This window comes from Lepisosteus platostomus, chromosome 10, assembly GCF_059453375.1.
Source record: "Lepisosteus platostomus isolate fLepPlt1 chromosome 10, fLepPlt1.hap1, whole genome shotgun sequence".
In the NCBI taxonomy this organism is placed as follows: Eukaryota; Metazoa; Chordata; class Actinopteri; order Semionotiformes; family Lepisosteidae; genus Lepisosteus; species Lepisosteus platostomus.
Window position 1 is genome coordinate 24255031 of NC_142620.1, and position 26959 is coordinate 24281989.

The 26959-nt window shown below is 36.5% G+C and overlaps 1 protein-coding gene across 12 annotated transcripts in view; it reads left to right on the forward strand.

The window, feature by feature from the left end:
* The window catches only part of LOC148653624 (alpha-(1,6)-fucosyltransferase), a 409984-nt gene that overhangs the window by 112853 nt on the left and 270172 nt on the right, over nt 1–26959 (forward strand). The window contains exon 1 of one of the 12 annotated variants that reach the window (XM_088648871.1): nt 25337–25357. The exons of the other annotated variants lie outside the window; for them this stretch is intronic. The gene's annotated coding sequence lies outside the window, so the exon portion shown is untranslated. Of the gene's footprint in view, nt 1–25336; nt 25358–26959 lie in introns of those variants that run through there. 12 annotated transcript variants of the gene reach the window in all.

The window sequence follows — 26959 nt, forward strand, 5'->3', positions numbered from 1 at the left end:
TGACTTTGGTCTTTAAACAGTCTGGGCACAGTTTGTCTTCTTCAGTCCTGGCCACAAGGTAGACAAGGGAACTCAATTTGTTCTGGCTATAGCTTTTCAGAAGATGCTCAGATATTCTGGATGTCAACAAAAAGAAAGTGTCCAACTGTCTAATTTAATTCATCAGGTAAAAAAAAACTGTGTTCCCAAACACAAGTTTTCTTCTGTTTCAGAAAAAACAGAATGTTTTACTTTACTGACTAATGCTCTCTAGCTAGCTTCTTGGAGAAAAGTTTAAGTCCTGAGTTAGAATGCTTGCAGCTTAGAAAGCTTAACTGCAAGCATTCCAAGCACACCCAAAGAAGGCTCCACAGCCGAAACGTTGTATTTCTTTTCTTCTCTTTTCAGCATGGAATAAACCTTTACTTGTTCCTTTGCAGCCTCAACATGCTGATGCAGCTACTGTACCTACTTGAACTACCTCATGCTTGCAGTTACTGTATGTGGTTGTTAAAGTTAGTTTGCCAGTGAGTTAACTGGCAAAAAATGTGTTGGATTCCTGCTTTTAAGGTTTGACATCACAAAGATGGCTGAGATGCCATCAGGTTTAGTTTAGGCACCAAGCTGCTTGGTCAAGGTACACACAGATTATTAAAAATGATTAGTAATACTTAATTCTTAGTGAAATAAAAGGCCTTGTCACTACAGATTAAATATTTTTCTAATACATGTAGAAATGTTAAATTTAATCATACAGTTACTGTATCTCCAATTAAATATCTTGTCCTCTTCTGGAGCCATGGCAATAAATTATTGAAACACAGATATTTGCGGTAAACATGTTTAGTCAGGAGAATTTCAGCCAAAACAAAATTTTTTACATTATTGGAATTCTAGATTTATGACAGGCTTATTTATTTTTTAAAGAGGTTTGTGGATGTATATGGCATAACGTATATCACTAAAAATATTTATGCATGTCTATAGCTACAGTATATAATCTACAGTATATACAGTAGATGTCTAGTACTGTATATATACAGTATGTACAGTACTGTATATGTCTAGTTACAGTACTTTATCTTAGACATTTCATTAAATTAGCAGAGGATGGCATGTTCAAAAGAGGAAAAAAAAATAATATACTCTTATACAGTGAGTTTATATTGATGGGCCTTCATTACTTTAGATTATCTGACGCATTGTGTCCTTGCACACCACAAGAATTAGCAGTTAAAGGCTGAGCCTACACTGATACTGCCCAATTTGATGCTATGTCTCAAAGGACAGAGATACTGTACAGTATGTGACCTTGGCTGAAGACTCGGTAATCTGGAGTCTTTGTTATGCATAAACAAGCCCCTAGGTCTTCAGTCCACTGACATTTCATATGAACACTCTCTGGGATGGGACAAGGGAAAGAGAAACAGATGCCCTTACTGGAACCTGGGCTGCCTGGTAGCAAGATACGCAGAGAGAATGGGTAAATTAAATAGCCTGCAATGCCTTAAAATAAAACTATACTAACCACCTAACAAGACAGAGTACTCTGTAATGACAAATAACCAATTCTGCCTGTCGGGGGTCTAATTTACATGTCTCATCAGCAGCAGCAGCTTACAATAGACAGTTTGATGAATGGCAAGTAGTGATGTTGTGGTTCAAAGGCATTTAGAGAAAGGCTGTAGGAACTGTTATTTACAAAAGGGCCCAGCAGCATAGAATACTTAATGTAAAATAAGGCTATGCGTCATTCCATATTTGCATCGTATAAAGCATCATTTTATAGTAAACCTCACAGACTCCTAAGCACATCCCACGTCAACATGCATTGTGAAACACATCTCCCCGCGCCCATGTTGTATCTGTCATGCGCCATTTCAGAAGCTCACAGGCTTCATTAGGTGGGTAGACAACTGTATCAGATGTGGTGGGACTAAAACACTTGTTTCATTTCTTTGTAGAGTAAAACACCATCTTCCGAAGCAGTATGTTTCTTTTGGAAAAATAAACCTGTTTGTGAACCTAGGGAATTGTACCTAAACTTGCAAGAACACTTTTAAAGAAACAGAAGAATTATGATATGCTGAAGTATTATAATAAAAATAGAATAATAATAATAAATACCTTTTATGCAGTAACCACATTACCATGAAATATGCTGTACTTAAAAGTAGTGTAACAAGACCGGATCCAGTGGCAAGTAAGTGAAGACTTACAGAGCTGAGCAAACAAGCAGAGAAACACAACTCAAGGCCAAAGTAAACAGGCAGTTGCCATATCTGTTAATACTCAAAAATGACATTGCTGAAGCAGAATCCCAAAAAACTTGAGGTTGTGGTTCTTACACTTATGTTGGATGCAAAGGAATGCTGTAGCCTGAATTCCTGCTCTGGTCACTTTCAGAACTCATTAAGGATCCATCTGCCAGTGCTGTTCTTTTCCCACCTGAATACAGGCTATCCATATGGATTCCCCCAGGAATTGACTGGTTATACAATCTGATATCCTTCCTGTCCTGCCTGCGAGTCATATCTCTCCTCAGTCCTACAGATTGCTCTGTTCTTGTACTGAGATAATTCCTGAATTCCTTTCTGAAAACAGAGGGGGATACACTGTTGTTTACAGGGGTTTTTGTAATGGAGAAATTCTATCAGTTATCTGCGCTAGTCTCTTGGGAACACTTTGTGCCTTAGATTCATACAGAGGCATCTGAAGGCACATGGTTTCACACAAAACATGGTGATGACCACATAAAACCAGCTTCAGAAACAGTTTAATTTTAAAAGCTAAATCAGATTGTGCATGGAGACATATATGGCTTTTCTAATATAATGTAATAGAAGAAAACTAAGAAATGCTGGATAAATAACATTTCATTGATAAAGAATGCTTTTAAGAAAGAACACTTTCAATAGCACCATTCTGCTATCATTGTCCCCTGTTGGTAAAAAGAACACATACAAATGTACTTTGTTGCACTTGCAGCACACTGAAACTAAGATATACAGTAAATATGCAGTACATACACATCAATTGTGAGTTGTTTATATCAAATATATGTAAATATAATCTTATTTCAGTATAAATTATTAATGTATTGTGATTAGAATTACTAATCACTATCTAAAGAAGACTCTTATTCTACCTTTTGTATATATAAAGTCAAATAGTTGCTCCACACTCTTTCCCACTTATTCAGAATCATAAGTGTGACATGGCTAATTTTGACCATGTATACATTTCTTGTAATTATCACCTCTGTGGGCTGTGGAGTATTTTAAGAACAAGTAGTTGCTTGTTCTTAAGCCTTTTATTACTTAGCCTTTGTCATCTGCTAAAAATAACAGCTCTTTTGTTATTTGGTTGTTCCAAGTTGTACAGTAGACCTTTCTGTTTCCATTGTACAGGCTAGTTGAGAAGATTCAAGTGAATGCTCTGGGTACAGCTCATTGTTTAATTGAGTATCATTCCCATATTTTTTACACTTGCATATTGTTTTTGGGGTGTTTAATTGAGTTTCTTGTTCAGGTGGACAAGCACTCCTGGCAGCTCAGCTGTGTTGTTATTATTGATTCATTCCTTCTCCTTGGATTTTCCCAAAAAATACATCACCTTGCTCCAGCCCCTGGGATTCCTATTGCTTTCAAATATGTGATGGAAAGAGACTACAGACATAGGAGAAACTCTTTTTGAAAATAATGAAATTTAAATGAATCCAAAAGTTAATTACACAGTAATTCCTTACATTTATCTATAAATTCTGAACATTTTTAATTAGCATGACACTATATCCAATCACTCTTGTATCCAAGCCAGTTAGATACAGTTATATACTGTATGAATTTAAAGATGGAACGTTTCTTCTTTATTTTTTCATTGCTATATTTTAGGAGAGCAAACTAAGCACAAAGACATTTTGTGTTAGTTCACTATACCGTATTTATTCAGTTCCATACCTCATTCTCTGCACTTCCCTAAATTAGCCCACTGTACTGAATAAGCACTCCAGGCTACTGAACTGGCTCTGTAGTTGCTATTATTCTTTGCATTCAAGACAACTGTGCATGTGCCCCCAAATCCATTCTTCTGCAGTTTGTCCTACAGCTATGCATTACTTGCATTCTTGATGGAAGAGAACATTTCCAGATACATACAAAAAGGGCTTCCACCTGGCTCAACTGATGAACTCAACTGGAATCTGACCTCTATGGTCCCAGTTGAAGGCAAGGTCATCCAGATGACCACGATCAGGTGCCTCTGAGAAATGGTGATCAACTGAATGAAAGTATTGGGATAAGTCCCCCAGGGCTCACTGGACTTCCTGCAACATGTCAGTCCCTCTGGCTTCCCAAGTGCCTACAGAGCTATCAGTGTAAGGTGCAGTGTTTCAGTCAGCACTGAACGACTGGTATGGGGTTGCATGGTTAGTAATATTCAAAGAAGTGTCTAAAAACTGGGCAGATTGGAGTAAGTGTCCTGTCTAGACTGCCTCATTACCCACCTTGTGCTGTTAAAGGGTTAGTCATTGTAAACTGAGATGTGAAAAAAAAAACTATTAGTGATTCCAAATTGGGTGGGAACATAACAAAAATAACTGTCCACTTTAAATCTATAAATAAAATGTGAGGCACACTTCCTAAATGGTTAATAACCAGATTAGAACACTGCTACACTTTTAGTATATGGAATACATTCTAATATATGATGATGCCTGCTGTTGAAGTGTTGAGCTTGACTTTTCAGTGGAGGCTATGGGGAGTCCTGGAATTAAAAACAGCAGCTTTTCTGGAAACAATGTCAGAAACTCATTAAGAACTTGTGCTTACTGCTATGGAAACGTAGGCCAAAGCAGATTTTTGGAACTCGTCTCGAACAGTGGAGACATATATGAAGAATATGGTTCATAGTCTCAGTGTTCAGTTATTGAGGCTGTGTCTGTGATTAAAGCTCAGTTGTCTTAAGAAAATCCTAATTCAATTTTTGTTATGTCTAGTGGTCGAAATGGAAACGTAGATCCCAGGGAATGTTCTGGAAAGAAATAGCAATATAGGAAACAAGGGAGACTGTTCCATATTATCAGAACTCTTATATTTATGCAAATTAATTTAACATACATTCAGAACATAAATTCATAATAACATTTTTTATGTTTATGAATTTATGTTATGATATTTTTTTGTGGAAAACAGGAACAATCCTACTACAAGTTACATGGTTGCAACCCTGAATGCAGCATGTCTTCAATATTATTATCTCTGTAGGAACTATAAAAAACAAAACATAGGAACCAAACACTTTAATGAAGTCCTGTAGGTGGGTGTTAATCTACAAATAAAAAAAAAAAATGTTTTAGCAATTGGGTGGAACAGTTGTGCAGTGCCTAGCATTGCTTCCTCGCAGTACTGGGGCCCTGGGTTCAGTTCTGGACCTGGATACTATCTGTTCGGAGTTTGAAGGTTCTTTCCATGTTCACCTGTGTGGGTTTCCTCCTGGTACTCTAGTCCTCCCACAGTCCAAAGACATATCAGTTGGTTAAATGGCTTCTGGGAAAACTGACCGAGGTGTGAGTTTGTTTGCATTTGTGTTGGTGAGTGCCAAGTAATAGTAAATATTTCTGTTCTTAATGAGTGAAGATGTCTGGATATAAAAAAAGGTCTTACTTTCAGTTATAAGATTGAAGATAGTGCCAGTATTCATGATGTAAGCTTGGTGTTCTAATAGACGTCTATTTTGCTGTGGACACAGGTTGAACTCCTGTTCATAATGATGTATTGCCAGGCTTAACATTTCCCAGTGAAGATCTCTGACTTGCTATATTCTGCATTCAGGCTGTTCCCCAAGTTAGATTTTCATGTCTTGTTTAGTTGGAGAATCACTACAGAACTTCACTTACAGCATTAGCTCGTGACCATGGCTTCACCAGAACACTGTTTGATTCTGTGCATTGAAGATACTCTTATACTGTGAAAAGGTTGATACAGAAGAAAAACAGCTGGCACACTTTTCTGTTGGTGGCTTGGTGTTATTATCTGCCATGAAAAAAAAACCTGCAGTTAGGTTTAAATGTGCTTTTTTGTCAATGAAATGGCAACATTTTCTTGCTGTTTTTTGGCTTATAGTTCTCATGCCATAATTATTTCCTTATTCAGCTACAGTTCTTAAGCTGGGTCCAAGAGGGACACCTTCTTACAGACATTACATCCAGGATACCAGTATACCAAGATGTTCGTTTGATAAGTAGCTGCTTCCTTGTTTAGCTTTTTTCACTATTCGCAGTGAGTTGAAGGTTAAACAAATTTTTCAAGTAGCACTGCTTGGCATTTGCTTTGCTCCTTTCGTGTGGTCACTCTTTCTACCCCTTTTTAACAGGCAGATTTTGCAAAGCTGTTTCCTTCAGTTTCTGATGAGTGATTCTTCTTGTATTTGGAAAGATCGCAGAGGTTATACAACCAAAGAGAGCTTCACTAGCTCATTCATTTTTTCCTTCTTTTTCTTTGGTAAAACTTTATATAATAGCTTTTTTTCATAAAACAACATGGTTCATCTTTCATCTTTAAGGTCTTTTTATTGACATTGGCTTTTGGTTGGAATGATGAAACTGATCACGGTAGCCAATAAGATTAAGCTTATTATGCTTTGCATAAGGTTTTATCTATGCCTTTATTTCAGCTTAATTCAGTATTGAAGCCAGTATAAGCAGAGCAAATTCTGTTTGTAGTATCCTGATAAAGATTTCTTGTAACTTCTAAGAGTATGTCTCAAGATAATAGCTATACTTACAGGAAATGATAGCACTTGAAAAATGATATGTAAGACATGAACAGAAACAGGTGACACTGCTTTGAAGTATACTGTACAACATGCATTATTTATTTGGCCATATACAGTATAGTCAATACAAATCAAATGCAAGCTAAACTACTCTAATTGATACAGTACAGATGCAGCCATTCAAAATGGGTGGGGTATTTCGCGGTATACCCCGGTGGACGTGTCGCATCAAAACACAGTATCACGCGGTATATCTCGTCATTTGACGTCATGCCGGAAAGTATCCGGAATCACCTTGTAAAACCACCAGGAGGAGCCAATAAAGCTTAACCTCTTATGTACAGCATTTGAGCTTTTAAATTTAAACTGTGTATTACAGCATGTTAATCATCAGTCATTAAAAAGTTGGTATATTTTATGAAAGCAAGATTGCTCAGTTGGACAAAAGTACATAACCTACCTTTATCAGAAATATTTATGCATCAAAGCCTTTACCGAAGATATTACTAATAGTATTAATAATGAATGACTTTGGACAAGCTGTAAACTCAAAGTATTACGCTGGTCCAGATTCTTTCTAACTGTCGTTTTAAACGAAAATACTTTTAGTTTTTTCTTTGACAAACAGGACATTAGCTAGCCAATACGATAAAGGAATGATAAAGGAATGACTTTTTTTGCTAATTTCTTTAGCACATTTGTACAAGCACTTTGTAAGGCATTTTCTTTTACTGCAACGGATATAAAAACTCCCTTGCTTTTAACAGAGCGTTTCATAATTTCATAATTGATTTTTCATAAAATCAACGCTTTCTTTTCCGTATACCAGATATTATGGAACCACTTCAGAAGGGTGTCAGCCAGTGAGATTCCAGGAATCGCTACTTTAAAGAACAAATACACACCAGTATTCCATTTCTCCCTAAACATTTTAAGCATCGAGGTCTTTAACTAACATGTGAAAAAGCGTGTAAAAAAGTGATAGTTTTAAGCTTTTCTGCTAATATAATATGGAATCGCGTATCTAAAGAAATTAATAACGATATGATTATATTCGTGTACTGCGACATTTCTTTGAAAAAATAGAATAGCAATATTATGGACATTTAATTGACTTTTATATTTCTAAATATCACAACATGATCGAATTTAAGTCATTTTAATAACAATGAATAGTCACCTATGCGTTACAATATAAACATTTAGATTGATTTAAATCACGTTTTGATTTAAATCGCAAACGCGTGTTTAAATATATGTGTTTTTTGATTCACAATCAGACAAATGCAACATAAATTGATATCTTTGTCTTCTAAGTAGCTCAATAAACTTTCAGCATAGCTTTCTCCCCATTTAGATTTATTTTTCTTGGGATCTTGGGATCAAACGTGGAAAGATTAGATTGTAATCGTTTTTATTTTTTAAATACATTTTAGAAAAGTGTAATCTATACTAAAAAGCTGTACACCACCTGCTATAAAGATACATATTGTAATACTTTCGGGCTCGGATAGGACGGACAGAAGAACTCAGACTTGCGGAGTTAAATCTCAACAAAACAATAACAAATCTCAATATCTTGTACGAATTATTCGTAATACAAACCAAAAATAGCCCGCAAACTCTCTCAAATTCCTCCAATTATCATAATCCCACCCCTTATGCAAAACCAAAGCCTCCTCCCATCCCAGTTTATCCTCTTTATCATAAACAAAATCCACCTCAGTTTTCAACATAAAGCATTACACAAAATCAATACCTCAACACTCCATACTCAACAACGATGAACAGCCAGAATATGTAACTCCACATTCCCAAATAGACCTCATTTCCATAGCCCCGCCCCTTATGCAAAACCAACACCCCTCCTCTGTTCTCTCTCTCCGCTGGCGTTTGTAATCGTTTTTATTTTTAAATAAATTTTAGCAAAGTCATGTATTTTAAAAATCTTAAGATTTCTATATTTATGTCTTTATTAAGTGGTTTCATTAGTGACAAAGGCTAAACTTTCTTGGAAAAATGTATTTTATGTAAACCATGTTTGCTATTAATTAATTTAGGGCTAGAATATGTTCATTGTCTTCCAATGAAAGAAGGGTTCCTTTCGCCATAGCCGGGTTGACATTAGAAGCTTGCCACGTCCGGACTGTTACACCAATGCATTAGCAAGTTAAAGCGATTTCATTGAGGAGCCTAGCTTTCTTAACTAGTAAGTACTGTACTTACTGGGTGGTATTGGAGGGGGGGAGGTGTCTTTCGCTGGAAGTCTCGCCCCCTTCTACTCTGAAAATACCTGTGAAACCGGTTTAATTCGTCACAGCCAGCACTCCCGCAGAGAGGGGGGTTGTACTTGCAGTGCATCGGTATAGATGGGAAAGCCAGAGCCGACCGCTACACCACCCACGTGTTATGCTGTTCGTTAATGTCTAAGCCGGAACACATCATTATATCTCATTTTGTATTTCTATATAAAAAAAAAATTGTTTGCCCAGCCTAACACTATTGTTGTTATTGTTTTTATCCTGTAAAGCGCTTTGAGGAGCCACCTTTAAAGGCGTCATATACAATAAAGTTCATTATTATTATTATTGTTAATTTGCTGGACAGAGAGGTGAACATTATTACGCAGAAGACAAAGATATCGATTTACGTTGCATTATGCATTGTGCTGCTGTAATACAGTTTTAAATAATTAAAAGTCTAAACAGTATCAGCTTTATTTATGGGTTTTAAATAAAGGCGATTTAAATGCGATTTAAATCAATATAAATGTTTATATTGTAACGCATAGGTGACTATTCATTGTTATTAAAATGACTTAAATTCGATCATGTTGTGATATTTAGAAATATATATTTGTTTGGTGTGGGGTGCGGAACCAGGGAACTATTTACATGGAAAACGGGCGTTTCCAAGTGCTTGTACAATCGATGGAAATGTTCAAATAAATGTGCAAAAGAAATAAACAAAATAATAATTTATTTCTTTATCATATTGGCTAGCTAATGTCCTCTCTTTGCTAGTTAGTGGCTGTGTTTCTGCATTGGGTAGCAATGGGTGATTATGTTCTCAGGGGGAAGATGTAAACAGCTTAATTTTCGTGTTAAATAATTTTTTAAAATTAAAATTCATTCTATACAGCAATCGCATATTTGGGTACCGTTTCATAAAACTTTCATGCTTAAAATGTTTAGGGAGAAATGGAAGACTGGTGTGTATTTTTTCTTTAAACTACCAAGACCAGCCATACACAGTACAGTTTACATACAGTAATGTTTATGTTCCTAAATTAATATCGTTTATGACCTTCAGATGCGTTATGCTCCTCTTCTTTTTATGCTCAGCTCCTAAAATTTCCCTTTAGTGGTAAAATTCCATATAAATGTTCAATACTAAGCGGATTAAACTGTGCACAGTAAAGAGATTAAATGATTAAATCTTTTCACTACCGACCAATGCATCACGAGTGCCCCTGTCAGTCATTTTGGCCAGCCAATCACTTACCGCGGTGCCCTGCAGTGGCTTTCCCGTACCGCGGGTTTGTACCGTGCATTTTGAATAGCTGCATCTGTAAGTATACTGTACATTAAAAATGACTAATTTACTTACACATCCACAAAACCACAAGTATGTCTGAAGTCTGCTTCAAAGTTTCTGGGAGAACATTCAGCTGATAATTCTGCAAAGAATTATGAAAAAATACATTTATTGACAAGAACTGCCTAATTTTTTTAAATTGTGTTGCAGAATCAGGTATGTGCATCTCAGTTCTTGGGATAATAAAGAATGTGAAGCACTGTAACACAGTGTGTTATATGTCATATATTTTTATTTATTTTGTTTTCCTAAACATTTAATAATGTTAAACGTTTAAAATACTAGAATAATACCATCTGTGTGTGTTTCACTGAAGTACATACTGTACTTGTCAAGCATTACAAACTGAATACATTTTAACATGCTGTATGTGAAGTCATACTTACAGTGCACTTTTTCTAAAAGTATGCAATTAACCTGTACGGTTTTAGCCTTATTTTACATACTGCATCAATTCTGCATCACAACACTATTATTTACACTTTATGCACTTCCTTCTCTTCTTTTGTATATTTTCCTTTCAAAATTAACTATCACTCTGTGTAGAATAGCACAGCATCAGCATAATTTCCATGGCCGTTTCCTGAATCTTAATACTGTATAGAATCTTGCTTCAAACTGAAATCTCTCTTCTTTCACAAACCACAGCCTTTTAGCATCCAGATTGTAGCACTCAGTCTGCAGTCCATCTCTTTTCCAGACCATCAAATTAAATACCAGCACATGAAGATATATTTATTTTGTTATTCACATGACATGTTCGGAATCACGGTGGCACAGTGACTAGCGTTGCTGCCTCGCGGGACCGGGGCTCTGGGTTCCAGACCTGGGGTGCTATCTACATGGAGTCTGTATGATCCTCTTGTGTTCGCATGGGTCTTCTCTGGGTGTTCTGGTTTCCTCCGACAGTCCAAAAACATGCTGGTAGGTTACATGGCACATAGGAAAGGTGGCCCCTGGTACAAACGTTTGCATGTCTATGCTCTGTGATGAATTGGCATCCCGTCTTGACCCCTTTGCATACCAGGATAGGCTCAGACTCCCCTGTAATCCTTTATTGCAGTGGTTCTCAAACTTTTTGGACCAAGTACCACCCCTAATCCAACCAAAGCATCCAAGTACCACCTACAAGTCATCATCTCATAGGATCCCCAGAAATTCTCAATGACTAACATGAGCGCGCATGCACACACACTCACACATACATATAATAAATATTATAATAATAAACTTTATTTGATATAGCGCCTTTAAAGGTGGTTTCTCAAAGTGTTTTACAGGAAAAAAAACATTAACAACAACTAATAAAAAAGCACCATTTCAGTGAGAGGGGTGAGCCTGTTTAGTTGAGCAAAGCAGAGGTGAATTAATTTTTTGAGCCTTGATACAATTCACAACAGAGTCTAACAGATATTAAATTGTCAGGCATTTTCTTGATGGCAAAGGTCTCGTGGTGGATGTTGTAATGCGTCCATTAAGTTCTGGAGCAACCTCTCTAATTCGTGCAAATACATCGTTATGTCAGCTTGTCATTGCTCTAGCACCGTCTGTACAAACTCAGATGCATTTTATCCAGTCGAGGCCATTCTCTTCAATAAATTCGTTCAGAAGCTAAAATATGTGCTCTCCTGTAGTTCCTGTTGGTAGCGGTTTACAGAACAGAAAGTCTTCATGGGACATACCCTCAAACTCGTATATAACGTAAACGAGCAAATTGACCAAATCGACTACAGACTCATCTAATTGCAGTGAAAAACATCTGCTCATCTTAACGCGCTCTATCAGTGTACTTTTGATATAATCCTTCATTTCAATAATTCTATGAATGACTGTGTCTTTCAGGGGGAGGGGGGCAGCAGGTCGAGCTGTTTAGCAGCTTTTTCTCCACACATAATACGTGTCAGCTCTTTTGCCAACGGTAAATAAGGTTCTTCAAAAATAGTGTAGCTTACCTGCTTTAGCAATCTGCAAGCTTGCATTTTTCCGCGTTTCCTTTTTATTTCCGTATTTATTTAAAGTTTTTATTTCATGCGCATGGGAGCGAAACACAGAGACGCTCGGTGTATTTTTCTCAAATTAGAACAGTTCTTAAATATTTTTCTGTTATCACGCTTTCGTGTGCTCACAAGATTACCTGTGTTCGTAGCACGTATTTCTATGCATTCCTGTGTTTACAACATTGGCATTGTTCCAAAATCACGCACAATCTCCTTTCTCCCTATTTGCTGGAGATACAGTAGCTTTTTTTAAATACAATTGGTCACTTGCATCCGTAGCACGCATTCCTATAGAGTGGTATAGAATTACAGAGTATCTCTTGTGTCCACTGAAGTATTAGCGCGCACTGTATCGTAGTACGTAGGCTGCGTATTCGACACGTATTAGAATACAAAATCTGAAAACCCGTCCTGATTTTTCAGCGCACACCACACAGTTCCAGGGTCATTTGGCATACCACCTGGCGGCACTCCACGTACCACTGCCGGTACGCGTACCACAGTTTGAGAACCACTGCTTTATTGGATAAAGTGGTTAGAAAATGGATGGATGGATGGTTAGATTTTAAGTACAAACCTTCTAAAATCTGTTGGTGTTTTGTCTTCACAAACAGCTATTTTATGACAACAGCTGCCTGCTGGTATTAAGCAGTGCCTTAGTCAGACCAAAAGAGGACCAACCTATATATTGGATAAGATGGGTTTCCTTATAAAGGTCTACAAAGTTTAAAGTGCACAATATTTTTCATTATTAAGGTGTTTTGATATAGTGTTTTTTAAGAGCTAACAAAAGTTGAGCGATGTGTTATTGACATTTCTTACATTTTTCACTGCTGGATGATTCCCAGCTGTGATTCTGGAGAATTAAAGAAGATTCTAAGTGAACATAAACCATTTATTTTGATTTGTGAATATTTCATACCCCTCTAGTATAAGTATAAGTATAAGTTAAGGATGCACAAATATAAGCAGCACACTTCACCATGAAATGATTTAAGTGGGGAGAGCAAAAATCACACTTTGATCAGATAGTAAGATTTCTGCAGCCATATTTCTATAATACTTCTTCATTCTTGGACCTTATTTCATAGTTGTATAAAGTAGTATCATACTAAATAATTTACAAAAAAGATTTTCCCCAATTCATTTGGTGTTTTTATTTTTGCATTACAAGATGAGGGTTAACATTTTTTTTCCCAATTGTCCTTTCAACAGTGTGAGAGCCAAGACCTGTCTTGCCAATGTTGGGCTGGGCTGTTTTCACACCACTGCCATTCCCCTGACAGTGTTCTGTGTAATTTCAGTTGGATAATCTTCAATTTAAGATATTTTTTTAATAGGACTTTGTGAGTCTTTTGCGCTACAGTAAAAGTTAACAAAATAAATTTTAAAGAAGCATTTATTTTCACAAGAATATTAGCTGTTAATTAAGTTCTAAACTTGCTATAAAAGTCATGTACTTTTTGTGTGGTGGTCACCACTAAAAGTGCTGATCATTTTCTTACTGATTGAACTCCTTGGAGTTGTTGGCCTATTTGATAAACTTCCTGGATTGTTTAGCTAATCGGTCAGTTACATCAGACAACTGTATTGTTAATTGTGCATGTGATACAATGTCTTTTATCTTCTGGCCCAGCTTTAAGAAATGTTAATGTACCAATTGTGCTATTTAGAATAATCAAATTATTCACATAGTTAATTATTTATAAGATTACAGAAAAAATATTGGATAGCAGTTGAAAAAGTACATGAAAAATGTCAGAACCAATTGAACTTAACAAGTACTGGCATAAGAAGCTTTTCGAAAGAGTTTTCTCTGTCCTTTCTTCTACTTTGACTAATTCTTGTTTTCTAGAAATCAAGCTCTGCTCTTCTGATAGGCTAGGAAAGGAGTAGGGTTAGAAAGATATCCGACTGTGTCTGGTATTCCTTAAGCACTGGCAGGTGATTGATGAAATGCCATAAAGCTAGTGTTTGAAAGGAGTTTTGAATTGACTAGGGCTCTCTGGGGTTTCCGCTAACCAGTGAAGTCAGTGAAAGAAATGCGTCTTCTCTTAGTCAATACTAACTCTCCTATCAGGTGTTATTGAACATGTCGATGGGTCAGTAGGTAAAATAGTCAAAGGAGAATATCTATTCTTACTCCACCTGTGCAGCACAGGTGTTATTGCTGTGAGCTGAGACATACCGAAAAAATTGTGATTCCAAAATGTGTGTGTAAATTAAATGATTTTAAAAAATATATTGTTTTAAATCATTTAATTGATACAAGACAAAATAACTAATTTCTAGTTAGTCAGTGACAGGGTCAAGCTTCCAAGGGGAAGTATGTGATATAATTGCCTTTTAAATGTTAATTTTAGTATTTCAATTATGCTTTGAAATTACCAAAATACAGAGTATTTCCCTTTTTTGAATTTGTGTGTAGTGATTCATAGCCGTTCAGGGACGCCAAATATGTAACGTTGCCATAGCCAAAATGTAATGTAGTGGCTCTCTGAAGGCACCAGTTCTGTAGGGTTTGGGCATTTACTGAGACAATTATTAATTGTAGCAGTAAATCACAAAGTTGATTCTTTTGATGGCTTTAGAGTCCAACCATGCGACATAACTCAAACAACGCACACACACAGGTACTAATACACGAGGATACATTTATTAATACATAGAATATGCATGTAAACCTAACAGATCTTATCGAGAGGGTTATCAGAATACAAAAGGTATATATTCAGTCAGTTACAAAGTGTTACACATATCAAGAGGACATACGTTCAGTATATCATTCATTTAGACCGTTTCATAAATGAACTTGGTTATAACTTCTACATTAGATACTCGAAACAAGTACATAACTCTTAGGAATTAAATTGATATCAACTGGTTGGGATAACAATTGAATTCTCGAGCTGTAATGCATTGAAGTTGAATACTCATCCAATCTCTGGGGATTCAGATCTCCTGCGGGCACAAAGAAACAGTTGCAGGCTTGTTGCTGTCCAATCCGCGCTCTCTGGCTGCGTGCCAGGCTGTACTGTGCGGCTTGCAACGGTGCGCTGCTGATGCTCACTGACCGGCTAGTTAGTGTTGGCTTTAACTAGCAAAGTTTGCGCACAGGAGAAAAGATGACTGTGGGTCCCAGCAAGTCAGGAAGAGGACCGGTTCGTTCCTGATGAAGAGCTAGTTCTGAATAGTGATTCAGCTGTACACAGTTCCGACCTGTTCACGAGGCCTGCTGCTGGTTACTCTCTGGCAACCTCCACTCTAGACTCTTAGAACAAAGGAAAGTTCTAGCACTCGGACACACTGGCCGTTCCGTGGTTGTCCGGGCTGAGTCTCAGGATGGTCAGGAGGCGCTCTGCGAGAATGTCCTGCCCTTGGGAGCCTTCTGCTCCTGGGCTGTCCTGCCCTGGAATTCTCCTTCGAATTCCCTTTAGAATAGTCCACAGAATTCTCCTGAATCCCTTCTGAATCTTACTGAATCTCTCAGGCTCTCTGTGTTGCCTGTTTTTACCTGGAGGAACTTCAGCTCATTGATTGGCTGAAAGTTCCATCGGCATCAGAGTCCCACGTGGGTTACTCGGCCCTACTAGTCCCTGATTGGTTGATCAAGGTGAGTTATGAGTCACTTACTCCTGACACTTAGGAATGCAGTCCAGATGTCCATCTGGCACTCCCTAGACAGATAGGCGCCAATGGATGACCATTGATCATGATAGCCAGCCTTAGCTAAGTGCATCCCCCTTTGGGAGCTGTCCTTATCAAACCTTAAATCAGCTTGCATGAATAGTTTCTCTGTGGCTGCACCACAGAGATGAACAGAGAAATGGGGCCTCATTTGGGAAGGCTCAGAACACTTAATTCTTTCTTATTATTAAGCCTCGCCGCTACATGTGTCTGAGTCAAGCTATCTCTTGGGGATATTTGGAATGAACAGCTTTAAAATGTATTCAGAAGAGAATTTGTAGAGAAACACAGAAAAGGTGCAATATGGCAATTAACTGCAATGCAGTCTAAGACTACTGACAAGAGTCTAGTCTTAAAATCTTTACATACGGTTTTCTGCATCCTTACCTGAATGGTATCCCACTATTTCTCATATTACCAAACTGAACAAGAGTATACCCCTTCCACTATGAAAATATGCCCGAAGGGACTTGAGGGAGAGTCTAATTTAGGAAGTACTGTATTACACTGTAGTAGCCCTTTTCGATTAGACACTTTTTCGCCTTTTGGATACTGCTATAATTTTTTTCTACGTGGCTTACACAAGGGCCTGCGTTATACTGTATATATGTGCACACATGGACCGCCCCTGGGGTTTATAGGCAGCATTTGTGGGATACAAAGGTTTTGGTGAGGAAAGCTGAAACCACAGTCATGTAGAAGTTTGCCAGCTGCTGCTGGCAGCTGTAGTCTGGTGGTCCAGGGACATCTGATAATGTCTAGAAAAGTTGATGCTGCAACATTCTTCTTCTTGCCACTGGAGGTGAGTTACCTGGAAGTAGGAAATATTAAATTACACCAGAAACCTCAGCTGCACAGTCCAGGTATAGAACACTGTTTTGGAAACAACATTGATCATTTTTTTCAAAGTATCTAAAGGACAGAGGGATTGTGATAATGCTACATAAGGAAATGTACAGTAAAGTAAAGGTAGTCTGCAATACTAGATGAAAAAAAGTGAGAAAAGAGACATCAACAAATCTGGAAGGTCAATTATAGTGTGTTTCTGGTGCTACAACAGGCAGGAGGATGTGGACCCCTGGAGACACAATGGTGTAGAGTTGCTCTGTGCTCTGTTGCTCTGTGAACTTTGTTCTGTTGTTTATGTTTTGTTATGTTGTTGTTTCTCAGCTCAGCTCCAAGGTGGCTCTTTGCCTTACTTGAAGTTCTACAACATTTGCAAGAAAGCTATCACAAAAAAACAACAACACATTAATACCATATTTTGTAATAATAAAAAAAACAGATGAAAATAAAAAATGTTTTCTGTATGTTTGACACAATAACCCTGTAGGTTTTTAACATTAGACACAGATATTAACTACTGTACATCTTAGACAAAATTGATATTCCTTAAATGTCCTTGGAGGAAACAGCTAGATTAGATTCCCACTTTTTTGGACCATTTTGCATAATGTTTTTTAGGATTATTAATAAAATATTGACATTCAAAACATTGGCCAAACATACAGTATGAAGATTGTACTGATTACACTTTTATTTAAAAAAAGAATAAAGTCTCTTCTTTGTGCTGTAAATACAGAGTTCTTAGTTTAGTGAACACAGACTTGAAAATTATTTCTAAAGCTTTAGCAAATCAATTACATTTGGTTATTAATTATGTTATCCACACAGACCAGACTGCCTTACCAAAACTAAGATACATATCAGATAATACATGAAGACTCTTATATGTACAATAAGATAACTTTATTGACCACATACAATTTCTTGTATTAGGAATTTGTCTTTTCGCATACCCCAACTTGCTCTCCTTGAGACACATTGATAGGGAGAGGAGCTTGGGGTCAGAGTGCAGGGTCAGCCATTTATACAGCGCCCCTGGTTAAGGGCCTTGCTTAGGGGCCCAACAGAGTAGGATTCCAATGTACCACTCAAAGTTTCCTCAGCCTTTTTTTTCAAATACTGTCTCGGATGGGTTTTGGACAAAAAAGTATTAGCTGCAGGTTCTGACAAATGGTGATATTTTCATACCATTTTTGTTATATTGTGGCAAAAATGCCCATTATTGACACTACTTTTTGCAATTTGGTTGGAAGATTTGGCTCTTGCAATACAACAAGACCAGACAGATTCTATACAACACAAAAATAGTTTATATGCTATAGCTTATAATATAACTTTATCTACAACATTTCAGTTCCTCTCTTCAATTATTTAATATATTCAGTTCTATTTCAGGTTATAAAGTGAATTGGTGAATTGGTGCAACACACATTTTAAGTGGAATACTTTGGCCTATGATTTTATATTTAGATGGAATACTACAGGTCTTGGTTATTTGGGCCTTTTCATTTCTCCTACTTTTGAAGAATTGCTTATCCTCAATATTACTCAATTCAGCCTTACTCAATTCAGTATTACAACAGTTAGACAGTTGGAATTGACTTCCCATTTCTCTTGTGGGTTGTATTGCTGTGGTTAGAATGAGTAATCTCCCTCAGATTAATTATTTTTTTTCCTCAATGCTTCCAGTTTTCTCCAGTCCTCAATGATTTTCCAATACTGGATAGTGCCCTGTCAAATTTATATAGGAAAAGTTAAACATCTTGTATCAATTTGAAAACTCCTCCGAAAACAAAACAACAGGAGGAAAGTCATCTATCCCTAAATATTTTAATATTTATTGTACTTCATATAAACTGAAACTTGTACAACATTGTTGTTTAGTAGCCAAACAATTTGCCTGTACTCCGTTGTGGTCAAAAGATATCCCTTTTATTAGTAGTAAAACTATTAAAAAACTCAGTTGCCTCAGTAACCCATGCAGTTCTGTAACTTCGAAGGCCTAGCATAAATTACACTCTATATTTTAATATGAACAATCTCCTTCCTTAGGGTCATTAATTTGGCATAAGACAGATTTTACTATTTTAATAAACCCATTTATTTTGCAGGATGGAAGTCACAAGGCATTGTTAAGGTTGAGCAGTTATTTTCTAAAGGAGAATTCATTCCCTTCATCAATTGGCTGTGGAATATTTTCTTCCAAATACTCAGATATTTCAGTAAACCCGATCAGTTGTAAAATTAATACTTGTCTTGAACTGATTCCAATTATAATATCATTAAAAATTGATGGGGAAAAGTACAATTATCTCTAAACTACATGCAATATTTATTTCTGTTTAGGGTTCATCGTATCTTTCATGAGATGACAAGATATGTGGGATATTGACCTCTAAGTAAATAATTAAGTAAATCTGATGATCATTGGCATAAAATCTGTTTGAAACCCTTTACATTTTCTTCCAATATAAAAATTCAGTTAATCCATTACAAACTTTTTGCATTAGATAATTTTTTTTCAAAGTAGAATGTACTTAATGGGCTATTCTGAATCTTAAACATGTCAACAATGTAACAATGTAATCAACAAAGAACTGACACTTGTTGTGTCAGGAACTATATACCTGTTAAAGAATTAATCAAATTACCAATCTTATCTCTAGTGTAATAGGCCAAAGTATTCCATCAGATCCGAGTCTGCCTCATTGGTTTCATTATCTCCAAACAGGGGTCCTTTCTATTACAAATTTTTTTGGCAATAGCTAATAATGTAGTTCTCCTCAATAATTTATCAATTGTGCAATGGCTTTCTCTTATGTGCGATCATTTTAAATTTGGAAATTTTATACTGGAGCACAAGGACAAAAGTAGAGTTTTATTTAACCTGGAATCCCTTTGTTATTATTGCTGATCATACTGTATATAGTGACTCTTTTAAAGAGGGGCAGTGGGGTGGGAATGGAGCCTGTAAGGTTTATCTCTGTGTTTATTTTTCACTCATTATTAACAATCTTATTAAAAAAAACACACTATGGGAGATCCATTTCATACTTCAGAAAGATGGCATCTTAAGAGTCAGTAGGCTTAACTATTATTTTAGACTAGGGCCATGCCTTATTTATTTATGGCAGATTCTTTAAATAGGCATCCATCACTAACCTTTCAGTCTTTGTAGAAAGATTGAAATCCATTGAAATCCATCAGAATCCATTTCCTAGCCCAGTGTGTTACTGTAGTTAAAGCATTTAAAAATAAAACTGTTAACCTGGTTAACACAGGCTAATTCAGGCCTGAATAATCCAGGCCGCAATATCCTCGACTGGCAGTAATGCCTGCCTGACAAAATCTCACATTTTCTAGTGTTTTTGTTGTAGACATTAATTGGCTTGTCGAATCTGAAATGAGTCCTCTATTCCAGACCATTCCAATTTTACCTTCCAGCTGTATGTTTAAAAATTCAAGAGATAAGGTTTGATATAAGCTCTGGTATTTGTTTTCTGTAGGGGATGCACCTGTTGATTCTTCTTTACCTCAAATCCTTATTACATCTTGGTTGTCTAGGTAATTTGTCTGCCAACCTTTCCAACATACTTGATGTAGCTTTCTAGAATTGAGCCAGCTGGTCTTCAAACTGTTCATTCTGAGCCTTTTAGGCATTTTTTGTCATAACCGTATTGGTGCTGAACTCAATTATTTTCTTGTCAAGTTTCTATGTGTCATGGGAGAAGGTGGTTGTGGTCCAAGGTTGTGTGCACCAAATATATTGATCTAAATATAGTGCAGACTTGTATCAGCTGCAATACAACTTATAGTATGTGACTGTCAAAGTCATTCAAATCACTACTAAAAACTTTTTTTATACTGTAGACAAATTCGCGCTATTCACCAGGGAGTTCTTACCTCCTTCCCAATGTATTAAACCCCAGGGAGAGAGCTCACTGGTGGAACCTGCCTCTTTGTCAGTATTTTTGACTTTAGACTTCAGCAAGACTAAACTCTTTTAATCTCATTCCAAGTGAAACTATAAAGTGAAAGTAAACCTTTCATTTTTTAAGTCTCTTGCAAGACTAAATCCTAGGCTTGAATAATAACCACCTCTCTTTCTGGTCCTTGTTTTTTAAAAAACTATAATCATACACAGCTGAGTTGCATTCAGGTAACTAAATGCATTCGTTGTGTGAATTCACACATTTAACCCTCCCAAAACAATGTGGTAGCATCTTAGATGCCACAGAAATAGTTCTGCCCCACCCTCTGGTGGCCCAGCCTGGAGTCAGATGCTTGAATGTGTTGCCAGTCTGCCACATTCATGAGCTACAATCAACAGTGGTTGTTTTAATGTTTTGTTTGAGATTAAGGGTGTTTTTAAGGTCAGAAAATAAATCAAAAGTATCTGACTGAAACTGCTCTTTTCTTCTAGTTGAAAATTGGTCCTCCAGTTCTTGTAGTCTCATATAGTTATGTTATTGTTTCAAAAAAATGTGAACATCCCAGTCAAGGGAAAAGAGGCCTGGTTCTTGTTTGATATATTTTTAAAAACTTGGTAGAAAAGATAATACACAAATTAGTTCGTGAACAGTTTAAAATGTTTCCCTCTTTTAGTTAGAAATGCATCAGTCAAGATAAAATGCTAAAGAAACTTTGCAAAAACATCTATGTTCATCACAATACTGTGTGATATTTCATTTTATCTTTAAGGTATTTTTCCTTAACAGATTAAACCATACTCAGGTAAGTGAATTTATTTGATTGCAGGCCAGACTAACCAGTGAGAACAGACCCTGCATAGCACTAAAGACTAAATTAATTTTAACTCAGAATGCAGTACCTCTCTGGGATTTCGTTTTTTTATTCCATTTTATCAGTCAAAGTAAGTCTTGGGCATGATTCTCATCCTGTAACCTCACAGTTCTCTTCTTGATGGGGAACCGCAATGCTTTTTTTATATTACGGGATTAGAAAGAATCAGCATTTCAAATCACAATAAACGTAAAATGTGCACAGTATCTTGTAAAACCTCTAGGTTTGCTCAGCGCCATGTTCTCTGATTCAGAACAAGGCATCAAAACCTCCAGTGATGTATTATGGCCTTATTACATTGTGAACAATCAGGCTTGTGAATACATCTCCAATAGAAATATTGCCTTTGAGCAACAGATGGTTGTGTCAACAAATACTACTTACTCTCTATGCAGATCACATAGAAACTTTTCTGTGGTGAAATGTCTGCTGCACAACCTGTATTTATTCGCTCATACGGAACATTAAATTAGTCATTATGGTGACTAGTGAGAAGGAAGGGCCACATCACGATTCTTGGAATCTCGAATGTGGTTTTGTGACAAAATGGCGACTTAAAGTACTTTTACAAGGTTCACGATTTTATGCTTGATTCAAAATTTGTAAAAAAGTTTTTATAATCTCAATGAATTTATTTTTTTTACCAAGATTTAATAACAGGTCTGAGAAATTGGAACTGCAGTTCACCTTTAACAGACTCCTTTAGCTTATAAATAAAGCCTTGTGGTCTTTTCCTTTCCTATACTGTATGTTATCAGTGTCAGATATTAATACATCTTTTCTGGAGAAATTGCCAGTTGGTGTAGTTTACGTTGTGTTGCCTATAGGGTATAGGTCTTTCAATATCTGTTGTAAAGATGGGGTCCTGAAGAATATTTACTTTAGTCATCCCCCAGCATGGCTGTGGTTTAATGTGACACCACTCTGCTGTTCACACACTAATTCTTGGGGTGCCACTCTAAGGGCCAGGGACTTCTCATATTGATTTTAACAACTTTTATGTTTCTGTTTTTCAGGCCTGTTACTTATCTATTTATATATTTATTAAATCAATTTATTAAAAAACTATTTCTCCAAAGTTTTAAATAAAGAATACAAAATAAATTCTTGTTCATTTTATTATTATGATTGTGACAAGGAAGATTATAATGAATAACATAACCATTAGTCTTTGTAATAATCACTATTTTTAATTTCATGTTGCACTTCCAACTTTGCAACTGACACTAATCATTGATGATGATGTATGCAAAGCCTCAGCTACTTCGAGGATTAAGCATTAGATTTTGATAGACCATCATATACAAGAAAACATGTCTACAGTACAAGTCCCACTTCTAGGTTTATATTTTAGCTTTGCAGAAAAAAAAGTTAGAAATTAATATGAGGACGTGACCCACTAGTTGCTTGGAGACTCCTAGGGAATCAGCTTCAACAACATATCTTGGGAATTTGTTCTACACAGCCACAACCATTCTGTGTAAAAAGTCCCTCCTGGTCTCAGACCTAAATGTTTGTCCTCATAATTAAAGTTTTGCCCTCATGTTGTTGACATTGTCATTATGTTCCTAGATTTTCAGTTTTTCTGTCAATTTCCCCATAATAACCTCTTCTTCGAGGCTGAAAAAACAATGTTCCTTTAACCTATCTGTCTATGACATTTCCCTTTGTACATGGTATTATTCTGGTTCCTCTTGTTTGAACTCTTTGTGGGGCAGATAAGTCCTTTTTTATTAAATGGAAAACAAAATGTATACCTCTTACACAAAATGCTTAAAAGTGTTTTGTACAAAAACTAAAATTTATTGTAAAGCTTGCAGAAAATATAAATCTACTTTGAGGAAAAAAAGCAAGGTCAAAACATTTCTTAGTTAAGACAGTCTGAAGTATATTGATGCATTACAGGAGACAGAATGGACATCAAAGCGATCATGCAAGATGGAGACACACAGGGTCATTTTGCCTGAGCATGACTTACCAGCCTTCCTGGTCAGTGTGGTTTGGCTGGGTCAATAAACTCATTGGGGAAACCTATAAACAACAGACAGTACGCTGTGAGCCATCTGCTTCATTAATGGACTCCACTACACACAGTCCATTAATGAGGCAAGTGTGCCCCAACATACTGTTTTTGATGAAGAAGGGCGAGTTTTCTTCGACTGAACAATTAGTCAGCTTGCCAGCTGAGGCAGTTTCCATACAGCTATAAAGATGACAGCTCTAGTCCTTTATGTTTCAGTTGTGTTTAGGAACTTTGACTTTGGCTATAGTTTGAAGAATGTTGTTTGAGAGATGAAAGGAGGAGTTTCATTTGTTTTTTTGGGCCATTAAAGGCTTGCTTATTTAATTGAATTCCTTTTCAACTCTATCCATTGCATCACCTATTGTCCATGAGTACCTGGTCACTGGATTAAACTGCTGTAATGAAGGGCAATTTCTAAAATGCAGAGTTGAATGAAAATCAAACTTTCTGGTGATTCCTGTGGTTCCCTCAGCAGTAGCAGATCCTTTCTAATCCCAAAGACTGTCTGACCCTTTTGGCCCCAACTCTGTGTTGTGTAGCTTTTTATGATACCAATAATAAGAGCAGCATGCTAGTTTCACAGAAACATAACAATGGAGACAGATCTGTCTCTTGAGATTTATCCCAGTCTCAGCACAGCTCAGAGGTCTTATTAAAGAGCTTCTTTGTTAGGTTAGAGGTTCAATGTTCATGCAGGGTGAAGGGTTGTAGTTTATTAGGTGGTGCCCTATGCTGGATTGTTTACTAGGCAAGACAGACCAAGACCAACTTGCCAATACCCACCCCCTCTCCAAAACCCACTTTCCAATTTATGCCTTGTCAAATAGAAAACTCTTATTACAGGGTTGTCTAGCAACCAATAAGGCTTCAAAAGTATTGCATTGTGAAATGACAGTCTCTTTAAAACAGTCTTGGGAAATAGAACACAAGCATGAGAAGTATATGGAAGAAAATTACAGTAGATAGAAATTCCATTAGTGGAATAGCTGTACCCTTGTGGCAGTACATGCCACCGTGACATGCCATATGACAGAAAAGACATTCTTTATAAAAGTTTGTTCTAGGATACTTTAGTGAAAGCAAAGTGTAGTAAAGCTCATTGAAAGCATGGTGAAAGCAAAAGTGAAAAACTTGCTGTGGGTTTGCCAGACATTGCTTTGAGGGTTTAACACTTATTTTGATGATGGTTACATCAGCTTTTTTTGAGCTGGTATCCATCTGTCCATAATCACTAGATTGTGACTTGAAAGGGAAGGTCAGCAGAGTGTGCCGGCTCCTTTAAAAACATCTTAATTCGGGCTTCTTTCCTTTTTTACTAATTCTTATAGTCTTCAATTAATCCCGAATATTACTGAATCTAAGTCTCCCAAGTTCCAAACTGCTCAACCCCAGTATGGAAATCTTTTTTTTCCCCCAAACAATATCTTCTGTATTTCTAAGCCTTAGTTAAGGATAATTCTGATTTGATTAAATTGATTTTCTTAATTTGCTTGTTCTCTGATTGAAGGAATTGCTCAAGAGGCCGATTCTTAACAAAATTAAAGGCTGTACCTAAAGCCACTATTTTCTCTGCCAGCCTTCTGACATGCTCGGTACATGCTGGGAACTCAGCTGCATTCAGAAACTGCCAACAGTAAAGAGACAATACAAGGTCAGTATTATTCAGCCAGAAATAATTGTAAGATATGGTAGGAGACTAGTTCTCTGTACTTTGATAATCTTCTAACTTCTGTAAACCATGACTAATCTGTAGTAAAACACTATCAAATGTCTTCAGCCACAGAGTGCTGGGATATATATCATATATGTGCCAGGGTCAGCTGTTATAAGTGGCCAAATAACCAAATAAATGTCATCCACTTTTGTTTTGGTAAAGGAGTAAATCATAACTTACTAGAACACCATTTTCTCCATATCAAATTTACCAGTATAGGCAATTTCAACAACAACATAAAATAAGAATAAAAAATAGACTCGATTTCTCTTATATTTTTAAAACTTTCCATTTTTCCTGTGGACAAAACAAGTAAATGATTACAATGCATATCTGTTTAGATAGGTTTACTTTCCACTTTCATGATTATGCTGCAATGTACTGTAGCTTCAAACAGCAATTTGCTTAACTTGCGTTACAATTTTGAGTGGACTGTAGTAAGTTACTATAGTTACTATGTTGTAGCAAAGTATGGTAATGTGCTGTATTTTGATATGCCATGTTCTTATAGAGAAGTTAGTGTTTAATAACAATTTGCCATAGTAAAACTTTGTTTTATATCTTTGCACAATTCCATGTTAATACACTCTACAAAACCACGGTAAAGATTTCTGAGTCAATCCATTACAGAAGCTCCATAATAAAAAGCATTAAAATAGTACCTGTACTTTTTTCACTACTGTTGCATCAGCAACTGTCTGAACTGTTTTTAATATTATTATCCAAGGAAAATTAAGTTGCTGCTGGAAGTGTTGTTGATGGGTCATTAGGTGTTGCCCTTTCATGTGAACGGGAATTCAAAAAATCAATGACAGATTAGATTTCTTATGAAACATCAGGGAACAGAAGTAAATCTCCAAGATGAAGAAGCCTTTAACAAACCATTCTTTAGAAGAAAACATTTTTTTTCAATTACTTAACAACAGTTTACAAAACTCCTACTGTATGACCACACTTTTCCTTTAACAATAGGTCACCTTCATAATACTTATACCAGCACTGGAGGATCTAATACTGCTTCCTAGGTACAATCTGTACATTTTTTCACATTTCAAATGTGTAAATATGTAAATAGCTTACATAGTGGCTACAGCAGAGTAAGAATTGAATGGAGAAATGATGCACATCGCAGCCAAGTAAAGCCCTTTCTGAGTGAAGTACAACCAATGCTGCTGGAGTCTGGCCAGTGTAGTACTGCTGCTTGGTGTTCCTGACAGACTGAAACTGACAGTGTCCGGCAAACTGGGCCCAGAATTTGTTTTTAATATTCACTTAGACTAGTTAAGTAGAACTGGTGGTTCTAACATATATTATATGTATAGAATATTATCTGGTATTGTATAAATTTGCTAACTTTACCTACAAAGTAAAAACTGTGAACCCGTCTGCTGGGAACTGAAACAGCTGCAATTACTGTAGGACCCCCCATCCCCTTCAACGAACTGTGTTGCAAGCTACAGTTCATATCTGTGATGTGTAAACATAATTTTGGAAGGTTTATCAGGATCATTTTTTGTCCTTCTTTTCCTTGTCACATTT